Here is a 17865-nt window from a genome sequence, read left to right on the forward strand (position 1 = left end):
GGAAGCACTCAGCCTCTCGCTAGAAAACTGAAAAGACTCAAGCTGGCAAAAGCACCGCAAAGAACTGTGCGTTCTTTGAAATCCCAAATCCACAAGGAGAGTCCAATTGTGTCGGTTGCGATGCCTGACCTTCCCAACACTGGACGTGAAGAGCATGCGCCTTCCACCATTTGCACGCCCCCTGCAAGTGCTGGAAGGAGCACCCGCAGTCCAGTTCCTGATAGTCAGATTGAAGATGTCAGTGTTGAAGTACACCAGGATGAGGAGGATATGGGTGTTGCTGGCGCTGGGGAGGAAATTGACCAGGAGGATTCTGATGGTGAGGTGGTTTGTTTAAGTCAGGCACCCGGGGAGACACCTGTTGTCCGTGGGAGGAATATGGCCGTTGACATGCCAGGTGAAAATACCAAAAAAATCAGCTCTTCGGTGTGGAGGTATTTCACCAGAAATGCGGACAACAGGTGTCAAGCCGTGTGTTCCCTTTGTCAAGCTGTAATAAGTAGGGGTAAGGACGTTAACCACCTCGGAACATCCTCCCTTATACGTCACCTGCAGCGCATTCATAATAAGTCAGTGACAAGTTCAAAAACTTTGGGTGACAGCGGAAGCAGTCCACTGACCAGTAAATCCCTTCCTCTTGTAACCAAGCTCACGCAAACCACCCCACCAACTCCCTCAGTGTCAATTTCCTCCTTCCCCAGGAATGCCAATAGTCCTGCAGGCCATGTCACTGGCAATTCTGACGAGTCCTCTCCTGCCTGGGATTCCTCCAATGCATCCTTGCGTGTAACGCCTACTGCTGCTGGCGCTGCTGTTGTTGCCGCTGGGAGTCGATGGTCATCCCAGAGGGGAAGTCGTAAGCCCACTTGTACTACTTCCAGTAAGCAATTGACTGTTCAACAGTCCTTTGCGAGGAAGATGAAATATCACAGCAGTCATCCTACTGCAAAGCGGATAACTGAGTCCTTGACAACTATGTTGGTGTTAGACGTGCGTCCGGTATCCGCCGTTAGTTCACAGGGAACTAGACAATTTATTGAGGCAGTGTGCCCCCGTTACCAAATACCATCTAGGTTCCACTTCTCTAGGCAGGCGATACCGAGAATGTACACGCACGTCAGAAAAAGACTCACCAGTGTCCTAAAAAATGCAGTTGTACCCAATGTCCACTTAACCACGGACATGTGGACAAGTGGAGCAGGGCAGGGTCAGGACTATATGACTGTGACAGCCCACTGGGTAGATGTATGGACTCCCGCCGCAAGAACAGCAGCGGCGGCACCAGTAGCAGCATCTCGCAAACGCCAACTCTTTCCTAGGCAGGCTACGCTTTGTATCACCGCTTTCCAGAATACGCACACAGCTGAAAACCTCTTACGGCAACTGAGGAAGATCATCGCGGAATGGCTTACCCCAATTGGACTCTCCTGTGGATTTGTGGCATCGGACAACGCCAGCAATATTGTGTGTGCATTAAATATGGGCAAATTCCAGCACGTCCCATGTTTTGCACATACCTTGAATTTGGTGGTGCAGAATTTTTTAAAAAACGACAGGGGCGTGCAAGAGATGCTGTCGGTGGCCAGAAAAATTGCGGGACACTTTTGGCGTACAGGCACCACGTACAGAAGACTGGAGCACCACCAAAAACTACTGAACCTGCCCTGCCATCATCTGAAGCAAGAAGTGGTAACGAGGTGGAATTCAACCCTCTATATGCTTCAGAGGTTGGAGGAGCAGCAAAAGGCCATTCAAGCCTATACAATTGAGCACGATATAGTAGGTGGAATGCACCTGTCTCAAGTGCAGTGGAGAATGATTTCAACGTTGTGCAAGGTTCTGATGCCCTTTGAACTTGCCACACGTGAAGTCAGTTCAGACACTGCCAGCCTGAGTCAGGTCATTCCCCTCATCAGGCTTTTGCAGAAGAAGCTGGAGGCATTGAAGAAGGAGCTAAAAGGGAGCGATTCCGCTAGGCATGTGGGACTTGTGGATGCAGCCCTTAATTCGCTTAACAAGGATTCACGGGTGGTCAATCTGTTGAAATCAGAGCACTACATTTTGGCCACCGTGCTCGATCCTAGATTTAAAGCCTACCTTGGATCTCTCTTTCCGGCAGACACAGGTCTGCTGGGGTTGAAAGACCTGCTGGTGACAAAATTGTCAAGTCAAGCGGAACGCGACCTGTCAACATCTCCTCCTTCACATTCTCCCGCAACTGGGGGTGCGAGGAAAAGGCTCAGAATTCCGAGCCCACCCGCTGGCGGTGATGCAGGGCAGTCTGGAGCGACTGCTGATGCTGACATCTGGTCCGGACTGAAGGACCTGACAACGATTACGGACATGTCGTCTACTGTCACTGCATATGATTCTCTCAACATTAATAGAATGGTGGAGGATTATATGAGTGACCGCATCCAAGTAGGCACGTCACACAGTCCGTACTTATACTGGCAGGAAAAAGAGGCAATTTGGAGGCCCTTGCACAAACTGGCTTTATTCTACCTAAGTTGCCCTCCCACAAGTGTGTACTCCGAAAGAGTGTTTAGTGCCGCCGCTCACCTTGTCAGCAATCGGCGTACGAGGTTACATCCAGAAAATGTGGAGAAGATGATGTTCATTAAAATGAATTATAATCAATTCCTCCGCGGAGACATTGACCAGCAGCAATTGCCTCCACAAAGTACACAGGGAGCTGAGATGGTGGATTCCAGTGGGGACGAATTGATAATCTGTGAGGAGGGGGATGTACACGGTGATATATCGGAGGGTGAAGATGAGGTGGACATCTTGCCTCTGTAGAGCCAGTTTGTGCAAGGAGAGATTAATTGCTTCTTTTTTGGGGGGGGTCCAAACCAACCCGTCATATCAGTCACAGTCGTGTGGCAGACCCTGTCACTGAAATGATGGGTTGGTTAAAGTGTGCATGTCCTGTTTTGTTTATACAACATAGGGGTGGGTGGGAGGGCCCAAGGACAATTCCATCTTGCACCTCTTTTTTCTTTTCTTTTTCTTTGCATCATGTGCTGATTGGGGAGGGTTTTTTGGAAGGGACATCCTGCGTGACACTGCAGTGCCACTCCTAGATGGGCCCGGTGTTTGTGTCGGCCACTAGGGTCGCTAATCTTACTCACACAGTCAGCTACCTCATTGCGCCTCTTTTTTTCTTTGCGTCATGTGCTGTTTGGGGAGGGTTTTTTGGAAGGGACATCCTGCGTGACACTGCAGTGCCACTCCTAGATGGGCCCGGTGTTTGTGTCGGCCACTAGGGTCGCTAATCTTACTCACACAGTCAGCTACCTCATTGCGCCTCTTTTTTTCTTTGCGTCATGTGCTGTTTGGGGAGGGTTTTTTGGAAGGGACATCCTGCGTGACACTGCAGTGCCACTCCTAGATGGGCCCGGTGTTTGTGTCGGCCACTAGGGTCGCTAATCTTACTCACACAGTCAGCTACCTCATTGCGCCTCTTTTTTTCTTTGCGTCATGTGCTGTTTGGGGAGGGTTTTTTGGAAGGGACATCCTGCGTGACACTGCAGTGCCACTCCTAGATGTGCCCGGTGTTTGTGTTGGCCACTAGGGTCGCTAATCTTACTCACACAGCTACCTCATTGCGCCTCTTTTTTTCTTTGCGTCATGTGCTGTTTGGGGAGGGTTTTTTGGAAGGGCCATCCTGCGTGACACTGCAGTGCCACTCCTAGATGGGCCCGGTGTTTGTGTCGGCCACTAGGGTCGCTAATCTTACTCACACAGCTACCTCATTGCGCCTCTTTTTTTCTTTGCGTCATGTGCTGTTTGGGGAGGGTTTTTTGGAAGGGACATCCTGCGTGACACTGCAGTGCCACTCCTAGATGGGCCCGGTGTTTGTGTCGGCCACTAGGGTCGCTAATCTTACTCACACAGTCAGCTACCTCATTGCGCCTCTTTTTTTCTTTGCGTCATGTGCTGTTTGGGGAGGGTTTTTTGGAAGGGCCATCCTGCGTGACACTGCAGTGCCACTCCTAGATGGGCCCGGTGTTTGTGTCGGCCACTAGGGTCGCTAATCTTACTCACACAGCTACCTCATTGCGCCTCTTTTTTTCTTTGCGTCATGTGCTGTTTGGGGAGGGTTTTTTGGAAGGGCCATCCTGCGTGACACTGCAGTGCCACTCCTAGATGGGCCCGGTGTTTGTGTCGGCCACTAGGGTCGCTAATCTTACTCACACAGCTACCTCATTGCGCCTCTTTTTTTCTTTGCGTCATGTGCTGTTTGGGGAGGGTTTTTTGGAAGGGACATCCTGCGTGACACTGCAGTGCCACTCCTAGATGGGCCCGGTGTTTGTGTCGGCCACTAGGGTCGCTTATCTTACTCACACAGCGACCTCGGTGCAAATTTTAGGACTAAAAATAATATTGTGAGGTGTGAGGTATTCAGAATAGACTGAAAATGAGTGTAAATTATGGTTTTTGAGGTTAATAATACTTTGGGATCAAAATGACCCCCAAATTCTATGATTTAAGCTGTTTTTTAGTGTTTTTGGAAAAAAACACCCGAATCCAAAACACACCCGAATCCGACAAAAAAAATTTGGTGAGGTTTTGCCAAAACGCGTTCGAACCCAAAACACGGCCGCGGAACCGAACCCAAAACCAAAACACAAAACCCGAAAAATTTCAGGCGCTCATCTCTAGTTTCTGGGTGTCAACTGATCGTTTTCAGGGAGTGTTCGAAAAAATGCAGGCGTGCCAGGAAAAATGCAGGCGTGGCTGGGTGAACGCATGGCGTGTTTGTGACGTCAAAACAGGAACTGAACAGTCTGAAGTGTTTGCAAGTGCTGAGTAGGTTTTGAGCTACTCTAAAACTGCACAAAAAAACTTTGCCGCTGCTCTGCCATCCTTTCGTTCGCACTTCTGCTAAGCTAAAATACACTCCCAGTGGGAGGCAGCATAGCGTTTGCACGGCTGCTAAAAACTGCTAGCGAGAGATCAACACGGAATGATCACCTATGTGGCTTCACAAAATAATAAAGGGCTCTTTAGTGGTGATAAAACTTCCAACAGATAAGACAAAAATGATCCTGCTTTGTGAGGCCTTAATGGAGTATTGTAGGCCGGTGGTGGTTAGGACTCTCTTTAGCAGAAGGCTCGTGGGACATCCATTTAAATATAAATAAAAAAATAAAATAAAACAATTACTTGTGATATTCACAATTTATACTAAACACACTGTATATATTTATTTTCATTTTAAAGGATTTATCGTGGCAGCATTTTCGGTGTGTGTGATTTTTTTTATTATTCCTCTAGTACAGTATACTAACTGTTATTTGTTTTCAGAGAGCATATCATAAATTACTACATGGAACAACATTGGCATGCACCCAAATTACCATTTGGTTTGAATGCCAATGATCACAACACTTCAAATAATCCATCTTGGTAATTACCATAATCTTTGCAAACTTGGTTGACAGCTTTAGTTATCACAAGGTGTAAATGTAGTTTTATTGCCCTCTGAACTATTGACAAACTCATTGGATCTGTATAAAGCAAATGGAAATTAAAAGATTTATTCTGCAGCAGAAAGTAGCTGGGGGAAATTATGTAAACAGCGTTATCCATCTGTTACACAGATGTGACATGTGTTATTTACGTGTATCAGGGTTTGCAGCAATATATAAAAACATGCCAAGGATTTAATCTGCATTTTAATGTTGTCCTTCCAAAATATATTTACATATGGATATTATGATTAAAATTTACTAATTGAAATTTATTGATATGTTACAGCATTAATGTCTTTAAACATGTAACAGTTTCCAATAAATTAATGGATTATATGGCAAGTTTTTTTTTCTTTTTAATAAATACTGTTTAAATGCCTTTACATTGCAACTATCTGTGAGAGCTGATCCTATCAATACCCACAGGATGAGTTTGTGGGGCAGAATAAATGTGTAAGAGAACATCTAGATAAAAGAGAACATGTTCCTGTTATCTGTATAATCTGAATAATTTATTTCCTTTCCTAAAATTGTCATTATGTATCCCTCTAACAATGCCTTAGGTGCAAAGCCTCAGGAAGTTCCTAAATGGACACAAGAGCATTAATTACAATTGGTGTTGCAGTCTTTATTTATTGTATAAAAAGTATTCAATAGTAAACAGCAAAGCAAACTAAATGTAGCTACATTTTTGAAAATAATATGAAAAATTTCCATATTTAAAAGAGTTTTTAAAAGCTTAAAAATATTTTTGACAAGATAACAGTCTGTTGAATTTTCCAATGAGAATCCTCACATATGAGTTGGGGGAAAGTAGCGTAATCCATCTGTAACACAGCAGTGCTGTCAGCACAGAGACACTTGTTATTTTGGACAATCGCTACGGAGGCATTTCATTAAGTTGGAACCCAAAGACATATTTGTCACACATATCCTGTGAGAGAGTCAGGTATTTTATTCCTGAAGATATATTTCTCTAAGGAGGTACCTAATCCCTTGTGCAACAAGTTCAGTTTAAACCTCAGGACCCCAATTGCGATACTGTTGGATCCATGAGCTCCAACGTTATGCTAATTGCTTGTGAAGATCGAGACCATATTGAGGGAAAAATAGAGATTGTGTTTTGTTAAGCCTCAGTGGCTTTAATCAGTTTTTATTGCAAAGTATTGTTTTTCTTGATAATATTCTTCTTCATTGTCATCTTGAACATTGCACTAAGTATTACTTGCATAACTGAGATTAGATTGATTATAAATTAGAATCTTTACCAACCACTGTTTGAGATAGGCTTAAACCACATTGAGTCATCCAGTGTATTGTGAGCTGTTGATTGAATTAGTCTCTATTGAAAGCTGTAGAGTGATTCTATTCTTCGTGAATATCATTGTCTTCATTGAATGCTGCAAAGAAATTGAATTCTTCTTGAATGTCATTTTCTTGATTTTTTTGATTGTGTGAATAAATAATTTTCTTTCTACCCAGCACTTATTGTGGTAAAATAAAGAACATCCTCCACTGGGATTGCTGTTAAATGATGTTCCTGTTTATGTATCAATCTGTCCTACCTCTCTGAACCTCTCACATGAATGAGGGGAAAACATTTTAGGGACAGTGTCTATCACCTAGCCACTGAACACCCACCAACCCCGGGGTGTTACATTTGCAATAAATTAATGAATTGTATGCCAACTTTTTTTTTTAAATAAACACTGTTTAGATGCTGCGGTGTAGTGACTAGCATTAAGGCCTGATCCTATTATTACCCACAGGATTAATTTGTAGGGAAGGATAAATGTATAAGAAAATATCTAGATAAAATAGAACATGTCCCTGTTATCTGTTTAAATAATGTATTTCCTTTCCTAAAACTGTCATTCTGTATCCCTCTAACAATGCCTTAGGTGCAAAGCCTCAGGAATTTACTAAATGGACCCAAGAGCATTAATTGCAATTGGTGTTGCAGTCTTTATTGTATAAGGAAATATTCAATAGTAAACAGCAAAGCAAAGTAAATAGCAACATTTTTATTAATATTATGTAATATTTCCATGTTTAAAAGAGTTTATAAAATCTTAAAAATACTTTTGACAAGTTATAATAGTCTTTTGAAGTTTTCCAGTGTCAGTCATCACATATGAGTTTAAATACACCTCCTAGATCCATCAGCTCTTACAGGATACCTATAATAAAATACCTATAATTTCATACTAGAGAAGACAAGTAGATAATTTCCTCATAGCAGCCAATCAGATAGTAGGTATCATTTTATAGAATGTGCTAGATCATTGGCTCTCAAATTTAACTCTCAAGTACCCCCAATAAGTCATGTTTTAGGGATTTCTGCCTGTGGAAGCAAGTGGGATCATTTCTGACCTAGCAATATAGATTAACTCACTTGTGCATGATTAAAGAAATCCACAAAACATGACATTTTGGTGATTCTTGAGGACTGGATTTGAGAACCACTGTGCTAGATTGGTTGCTAGTGGCAACTTCTTCACTTGTATTCTTCAGAAGGTTTGATAATACTGTATTGCTCTCTTGAAGTGGACTTTAATTTACAAATACTCAGATATTAATACAATTGGGGGAGATGTGTCAAACCTCCAGAGAGATAAAATGGAGAAGCTGTTCATAGCAACGAGTCTAACTGTCATTTTATAGAATGTGCTAGATGCTGTAAGTGATAGTCACAAACTTATTAGATGCTATGGACAGCTTAAACACTTAGGTACTGTAGGATGTCCAAACAGTGGAGGTTCTTCTATATGAGAAATTTGATAGTTACTTGAAATGTTTTTGTAGGTTGATCTTCCTATGGTGGTAAATGCTATTACAGTAGATTAAGGGGTAACATGTCAGGCAATTGATTATCTTGATCATGCAGTATTTGCAGTCTACCATAGTCTGATAGACATTGTTATTGCCAGCCTAATGACTACATCCGATAAGCAAGACTGATTAATAACAAATAGACAAAAAGGTAAGAGGGTCCTGCTCACAAGCTTACGCTCGACATCACACAATAAAATAAAACTCCTCTGCAAGGATATGATCTCACTGATATGAATGTATCTGTTGTAGAAATGTACGTGGACCCTGGTGTTTCAGTTCTAATTTATCATCATGTTTTGGTTTTGGCAAAACCACCCTCAAGTGTTTCGGTTCGGATTCAGTGTTTTGTTTGGATGATAAAAGTCAATTTAAAAAATTGATAACCATTAATAAAAAATTATAAAAATCAATAAAAACAGCTCAAATCATGTAACTTTTCTAATCTATAACCGAAAATTCAGATTTTAAATCTGAATTCCGAACCATGGACAGATCCAAAGTAGTGCTGGGATAGTATCTCTTCTGTAGATCTGGACCGGGTTTTGGTTTGGTTCGGATCCACTAAATTTCGTACAGTATGTATTAGGATTTCTGGAGAACCGGACCACTCAACTCTAATCTGTTGTAGGTTTCTTGTAATGTCCCTTTGATAACTGTAACATAAACAACTGAACATAATACCATCTAAATACAACTGATGGCAGCATTTACAGACTGTAGGCAGCCAATCATAACTATGGATCAAGGTAACGTAATATCTATGTGTATAGAAATGCAGTCAGACATTAAATTTCCTCACGCAGCCCAGTAATACTGACAGAATTTTATAGGAAACCTAAAGCCTCTAACAATTTACTTTTGGCATAAAGTCATTATCCTGCAACATTCATTTTGGGTATGCCTGCAGCGAATCTCTTGTTTGTAAAAAGAAACTGCTAAACAGAACAGTCATTTCAAAAAGACTGATCATGTTTAGAGTAGTACTCTTAGTTAAATGTTAATTACTGTACTGTGCTTAAAGCAGTACTAAACACAGTTAGAAGGTATATCTATTAAATAAACCTAAATACAAGAAGCAGACATACAGTACTCTATGTATTTGTTCAACCAGCAGGTAGAAGGATAGGAGTATTTTACAAATATTCTAGAACACACAGGATACTTGGAAAGAGCAGAGGCAGAACTTGTGAGTGGTGGGCCCAGGTACAAAATATGCTCTAGGTGTCTTCCCTTCGAGGCCCCATGCTGAGTTGATAATATCATACATGGCAGTGTGCCATGTGACTACCAAACAATACAGACAGCATCCTAGTGTCTAATAATAATCTATGACCCCTTTACCTAAATAATAATAATCTGTGCCCCTTTTTACACTCACCAGTGTCTGATGTCAGAAAGGGCTGCTAGGAGGAAGCAGAGGGTGACAGGGAGAGGCAGAGAATGATGAGTAGATGTGGAGGGTGATTGCAGAGTAGAGGGTGATGGACAGATGGAGACTTGGAGAGGCAGAGGGTGACGGGTAGAAAGTGTCAGGGAGAGGCAGAGGACCCAAGAGAGAAGGGTGCCACTAATCAGAGTATTTCCAAGATGATCTCCTATCTCCAGCGCTCCAATGGCAAGCTTGAAGGTGGCTGTCTGTTAGGATGAGGATTGAAGGATTTGCATGCATCCCCTCTTCTCCTTACTCGGCCTTCCTCTCCATACCAATTGCATAGGTCTCTACTGAGTCACTGGAGAAGCACACTGAAACTCAGTAACTGAGCCTTATGATGACTAACTAAGCTGCCTAGATGCCTAGCTACTTGGAGCCCATGCTGCTGGAAAGGGAGCCCCATGCACATACAGTACCACTGGAGATCATGGCCCCCGCTCCTCCTCTCCCTTATTCACCTCCTGCTTCTACACTTGGGCTCCCATGACCCTGTTGCTGGTTCACTGGTTGTCCTCACATGGATCACTTACCACTGAATGCCAGGAACATAACACACGATTTGCCATTCTGAAAAATGCTCTGAACCAATTATCTAGCCATCATAATTTGTCCCTTGTCAAAGTCTTTCAGATCCTTACTGAATGCTTACCCATTTTTCCTGCTTCCAACACATGAACTGACTGTTCACTTCCTGCCTACTATATCCCACCCTTTGACAGGTAGCATTGTCACTAGATTGTCAATGCTAATTACTACTCCTGTCAGTTGTTTAAATGTTATGGCTGATGGGAGTATACATTTAAATAGATATATAGATAGATAGATATACACACACACACACACACACACACACACACACACACACACACACACACACAGTACTTTGCAAATGTTTTAGGCAGGTGTTTTAAAAAATATAAGTGTTAATAGTTTATTTTTATCAATTAACAAAATGCAAAATGAATGAATAGAAGAGGAATCGGCATCAAATCAATATTTGGTGTGACCACCCATTGCCTTCAAAATTGCATCAATTCTTCTAGGCACACTTGCACACAGTTTTTGAAGGAACTCAGCAGGGAGGTTGTTCCAAACATCTTAGAGAAATTTCCACAGATCTTTTGTGGATATAGGCTTGCTCAAATTCTTCTGTCTCTTCATGTAATCCCAGACAGATTGTGTTTTTTTAGATCAGGGCTCTGTGGGGGCCATATCATTACTTACAGGACTCCTTGTTCTTCTTTATGTGGAAGATTATTTTTAATGTCATTGGCTGTATGTTTAGGGTCATTGTCATGCTGCAGAATAAATTTGGAGCCAATCAGATGCTTCCCTGATGGTATTGCATGATGGATATGTACCTGCCTGTATTTCTCGGCATGGAGGACACCATTAATACTGACCAAATTCTCCACTCCATTTGCTGAAAGGCAGCCCCAAACTTGCAAGGAACCTTTATCATGCTTGCAGATACTAATTATTGTACTGCTCTCCAGTCCTTTGGCGAACAAACAGCCTTCTGTTACAGCCAAATATTTATAATCAGACCAATGCACCTGCTGTCATTTTTCTGCACCCCAGTTCCTATGTTTTTGTGCATAGTTGAGTTACTTCGCCTTGTTTCCACATCAGAGGTGTGTATTATTGGCCACAGTTCTTCTATGAAGACCACTTCTGGACAAGTCCTTCAAGTTCTCTTGTAAAGGCAGGATAATATCTCAAAGATGCAAGAGCACGCTTCAGTATTCCTGAAACATCATATTCCTTTTATTCATCACCACATGCAGGTGAAATAATATACCAAAGATGGGCTGATGTACAGTAGTATACACTCTGTAAGGATGCAAAGACTTCTCCACAAATACAACAAAATCAAATGCTTCCTCCATGGGCATTATCTCAATGCTCCTAAGATACAGCAAATGTCTCCATCATGACTCCGCCATGCGGGTCACAGTGCATTCCATCAAATAATTAAAGCCACACTAACTTTGGTGGATAACCTTGTGCTAGCTGTCATATATGCAATGCAACAATAAATCAATCTTACTACTGTGGGCTAGTGCAGATCCTAACTTTCAATGGACCCCAGTACTACTTAACACTATATTTGTGGTCTAGTATCACCAGGGGCACACCCAATCACATCCACTTAAACAATTGCATATTGCCTAATTCAAAAAATATACAAATGCTTTTTAAAAAAATATCCAAAAAAGAAACAATACACATAAGATATACAATTGCCATAATACACAATCTTAAAAATGCCGCCCTTCAACGACAATGTAGCCCTCACTAATAATCAAAGAAAACATTTATAGTTTATGTTCTCATTTAAGTCTTTGGGGGCTATTGTCTTTAATTAAAAATTCCAACTAGCTTCTTTTTTAATAATAGTCTTTCTCTGTCTCCACCCCTTTCTGGTACCAGTACATGGTCGATCAGTATGCATTTTAAAGTGGTCACTGAATGTTCTTTCAACAAAAAGTGTCTTGACACTGGTTTATCACTATTACCTTGCTCCACAGCTTCCCTTATAGACCGTCTATAGTTTGCCATCCTCTTACGGAAGTTGCTGGATGTTTTATGACATAATAAAGTCTGCAAGGACACAAGAGGACATATATTACAAACTTAGATGTATAAGTTAACCCTTGTCATATTGGGATTTTTATTCTCATGTGAGAATGAGAAAACTCTTTGGCGGCCAACATACCGCTGCAGGTGGTGCATGCGGTACATCGGAAGCAGACAAATGTCTTATGTGGTAACCACGTCTTTACCACATTGTCATCATGATTTATTTGAAAATATTTTGTGGGCCTCATCAGTAGTTGTCTTAAGTTGAGGCCACGTATAAACACCACTAATGGTTGACCTATGGCGTCTTTTTAAATATTTGTCAGTCTCAACTAAAGGCCATTGTTTTTTGACTGACTTGGCAAAAGACACAGCTGTTGTGTTATATTGCATGGTGACCACCATTTGACTACTGTAGAAACACCTGATTGTGCGTGTTGTTTGCAAATATAGTGTGCTCTCTTAAGGCATTGTTTAATGGTACCTCATGGATAACCACGTTCAAGAAATCTTGCAGCCATTTCATCAAGTTGTTCTCTAGTTAAATTGATGTTGTTCCTTAATACTCTGAAAAATTGTGAAACAGTACAACCTTCCACTAGTGACTCAGGGTGGTGACTATTGTAAAATCGTAAAGTATTTTGATCTGTACTCTTTCTATACAGTGTGGTACCTAAATGATTGTTAACTTTGAAAATAGAAATATCCAAAAATTCTATTTGATCTGTATATTGCCCGTGAATATTATCGGATTGTCCAATGAATTCAACTCTTCCACCATCTGGTGAAAGGAGTCTATTCTGCCACATCATAATATCAAAATGTCATCAATGTAGTAATAGAAGTGCAGAATGCTGGGACGGTACATGGGATATAGGTATGTATGTTCATACTTTGTCATAAATAAATTGGCGTACGCTGGTGCCAAATTTGAACTCATGGTGGTCCCAGCATTCTGCACATAAAACACATTTCCATACTGGAAATGATTGTTCTCCTATACACACAAGGTAATGTTGCAGATATATTCTATTGGGGACCAATAAAGTTAGTGGAAGACATGGTATCCCTAATTGCCTCCACTCCCACCTGGTGAGGGATGACTTTATATAAGGACAAAACATTTAGTGTCACGAAAAAGAGCTCATCGCTCATGAGGGTAATGTCCTTAAGTTTGGATAAAAGGTCTGAGGTATCCCTAATGTAGCTGTCTCCCTGGAATACTTTTGGTTGTAACAAAAAATTGATGTCTGACACTATCGGGGGTCTGGGCGGTGGAGTTAGCGATTTATGTATCTTAGAGATACTATAAAAAATTGGGCACTTGGGGAATTCTACTGTCAGCAGTTGAACCAAATATTCATCTAACCAATTGATATGAAGGCCCATCACTAACAATTTATCAACCCTATCCTTCACTCTTAACGTGGGATTATTGGGTACTTTAGTATGCACTCTATCATTAGACAATTGTTCCTTGATTTCTAGGTCATAATACTCATAATCAAGTATCACCACCACTCCACCCTAATCTGCTAAATGAAATATGATGTCATCATTATTTTTCATAGAAACTATTGCTAATCTTTGTTCTTTAGTTAAGTTATACCTGTTAAGATGTATTTTATTATTTTCAGTGTATTCCTGCTCAACTAGCCTTAAAAATGGATTAATACTAGTGATAGATGAGTTAAGCTGGGTACACACTGGCCGATATATCGGCCGTTCTATTGAACGGCCGATATATTGCGGGTCCATCACCAGTGTTTACGAGCAATAGGCCTGTGAACTCCGTCATTTACAGACCTATCACGTTGACTCTGCTGCACAACTGACGGCCAATATATCGTTAGATATATTGGCACGTCGGTGTGTGTGTACAGGCGGTCAGCTGACCATCCGTACACAAGCTGCAGGAGCCGGCGGTGACTGACAGTTGAGCTGGGTGGACGTGTGTAAATGTCCGCCCAGTTTGTGACATCATTTCCCGACGGATCGGGCAGTGTGTAGAAAACTGGACTGACCTTGAAGCAGGGATGTTACAAGTGTCTAAGTTGTACTACGTGCAGATATATGACTTCCGGCACTACTTTTAACCATCCACAGAGTGGGAAGGCCATTACCATCCTCCATCTTGTCAAACTACTTTTGTAGTATATTTGATTACCTGCCCTTGCGGGCTGAGCTATGTTGGCAAGACGGAGAGGACACCTCGAGAGCATATAGTCATGCATAGGTCAGCCATCAAGATGGCATTAGAGACAGGCAAAAGTGACCAGCCGGTCGCACAACATTTTTTGAATGCTGGACATGGTATGGCTACATTTAATTTATACTGATTGATCATATACCTTGGTCAATTAGGGGTGGTGATCGATCGGGCAAACTTTTGCGTTGTGAGACTCGGTGGATCCATAGGTTAGGTACGCTTGCTCCGAGAGGACTTAATGAACATCTGGGTCTACATTGCTTCCTATAACTTTGTGCATACAATTTAAGAGAGTTACCTTTGGTACATAAGATGTTATTATGTGTGGTATTACTGTCAGCGAATAAGATAAGTGTATTATGCTGAGTTTGTATTAACAGCAGTTAAATATGATATGACAGTTGACAGGGGATGTGGTGTCCAGCATTTATAGTTAGCGCACGGTCATTCTACGACTGTGGGAACATCTGTAAGCCAGTTGCGGTTTATAAATATTGAAGTGCAGTACCTGATATTGGCACCATACGTTGGTACCTGTGTTTGTTGTTTTTAAATGTGTGTGTTTTGTATTTTTCTATATTATGTGTATTTGTTCCAGTTGACAGGTGCCTGGTAATTAATTACGTCCTGTGGGCGGTTTCCAGGAGGCCTGGAGGTGGGAGGATTTTGTGGTGCAGGTGAAGGTATTTAAGTGCACTGTGCGGTTGTATTCATTTGTATGCTGACGATGAGAATAAAGTCTCGAAACGTTGATCTCAATATTTAGCTGTTTTCACTGGTATTATTGAGTGCCGCCATTCGCTCTCTATATTGGGTCTCAGCGAATTGGGACACCTAGGAGGGCACCAGACTTGAGGACATTTGTGTTGGAGTGCTGCCCGGATGCTGCTTATATTGAGAAAACGTGAGTACACCGCAAGACTCAGGTTTCTTTGGGCTATAGCACCCATGTATTGGATTTTTGTACTACAGCAATACACATCATAAAGTGAATCGATCATGGATTCTACTTCAGTGACGGAAGCACAGAGTGGTTTGATCGGTGATGTTATGGACACGATTAATCTGGCCATTCAAATACAGGGTAATATCTTCAGTTTTTCTGAATCAGAAGCTGAATCTATCTTGTTTGACCGTAAAGTGACTGAAGAAGCGGAGGCTGCTCCACTTGCGCAATTGTACAATTATTGGTTACTGCTAAAACAAAAAGAGATTGACTTTTTATATCACGGTATCACACTTAGTGATTATTACAAGAATAAACGTATACCACGAGGTTTTACAGTATGTAATACTCCTACAATTGGAAAGTTTAATATTGTCTTCTGCAAAAGATGGATAGCTCTATTAAATAAATGAAGCTTTGACTTAATGTTATTAGTGATTCAGGAATCATCCAGAGAATTATCGGTTTTGAAGGAGCAAATAAAAGAGTTTAAATCGGTGCATCAGGCTAATTTTACAGCTGACATTACCACGAATTGGTTGGATAAATTGTCTAACCAGATTTCCATCTATAAACGTGATCTGATTGCATTCAAGTAGAAGAAGCTTGATAAAGTAAATATGGACTATGAACGTAATTAGGTGAATCATTGGATCGGGGCTAGCAATAAAGAATGTGGTCAATATGAAAGAGGCCATTACCAATGGCAACGTCAGCGCAGATATCATGAGCAATCTGACTCCTCCTTGGACACACATACTACTAGTGATTCCGATGGGCTTCGTGGAGGACGGGATGGAGCAGCATTGTCCCCTTTAGAGGTGCGCACCTGCAGGCAGATTGCGGGCGCAGATGGAAACATACGAGGAGAGGTGGCATGGGGAAGGGGCAGAGGAAAAGCTGGGAAACCTCCTCAGACCCAGAGACGTTAGTATTTAATCTTTTCTCTCATCCCCTCACCACATCAGAGACGCGTGTACTGACTGAGTCGAGGTATGTCATTCGTCCCTACTACCCATTTCAATGATTTGCAGTGGCAAGTGGAAAAATTCAAACTCAACCGTCAATTGAGACTGAATGAGTATTTTAAGGGGTCTAAGAATGTTCAAAATGCATTGGGACAATTGGGGTCTATACAGTCCGTTAGTACTATACCTACAGTATGCAGGTGCGTAAATTACAAAAGAAAAGTGGGTTTCAATCTTTTTCCACTAATGCTTCTATAAGGATGTTCTCCAGGATGTTAAATCAGGAGGTGACAGAATTGATTAATAATAAATCTGAGTCTAATAGGGCAGTTCATGGCAATTTAAATCTATTGGAACGTGACGCTTTAAGGAATCTAGCAAATTATACTGATATTATCATTCGCCCTGCCGATAAGGCCGGGCTATTGTGGTACAAGATGTGTCTACATACATGCTTGAAATTGAGCGCCAATTGTCTGATGAGAATGCATATCGTTTATTACCTGCGGATCCTGCGTTGAAATTTAGTAATGATTTATCTGTACTATTGTCTACTGCTGTAAATGAGGGATTATTGGGGGTCATTCCGAGTTGTTCGCTCGCAAACTGCTTTTAGCAGCTTTGCACACGCTAAGCCGCCGCCTACTGGGAGTGAATCTTAGCTTATCAAAATTGCGAACGAAAGATTAGCAGAATTGCGAATAGACACTTCTTAGCAGTTTCTGAGTACCTCCACACTTACTCGGCATCTGCGATCAGTTCAGTCAGTTTCGTTCCTGGTTTGACGTCACAAACACACCCAGCGTTCGCCCAGACACTCCTCCGTTTCTCCAGCCACTCCCGCATTTTTCCCAGAAACGGTAGCGTTTTTTCGCACACAGCCATAAAACGACCAGTTTCCGCCCAGAAACACCCACTTCCTGTCAATCACATTACGATCACCAGAACGAAGAAAAAACCTCGTAATGCCGTGAGTAAAATACCTAACTGCATAGCAAATTTACTTGGCGCAGTCGCACTGCGGACATTGCGCATGCGCATTAGCGACTAATCGCTCCGTTGCGACAAAAAAATAACGAGCGAACAACTCAGAATGACCCCCATTGTGCACTGCTCTGATTCCAGCTAATCCGGTTGTACTGGTAATTTATACTTTACCTAAACTACATAAAGATCCTCTATGTCCTCCTGGCAGACCGATTATTGCGGCCCGGGGATCTTTATTTCAGATTGTATCAACTTATTTAGGCACATTGCTCCAACCTTGTATTACTAACAGCGCAGGATTTTTATTAGACACTACTGCCTTTTTACAAATTTTGAACTCATTAGAAAGCATACCTTGTGGGAGCTTTTTATGCAGTTTAGACATTTCAATCTTATATACTATTATCCCTAATTCATCTGGCTTG

The sequence above is a fragment of the Pseudophryne corroboree genome, chromosome 6 (assembly GCF_028390025.1).
Source record: "Pseudophryne corroboree isolate aPseCor3 chromosome 6, aPseCor3.hap2, whole genome shotgun sequence".
Lineage (NCBI taxonomy): Eukaryota > Metazoa > Chordata > Amphibia > Anura > Myobatrachidae > Pseudophryne > Pseudophryne corroboree.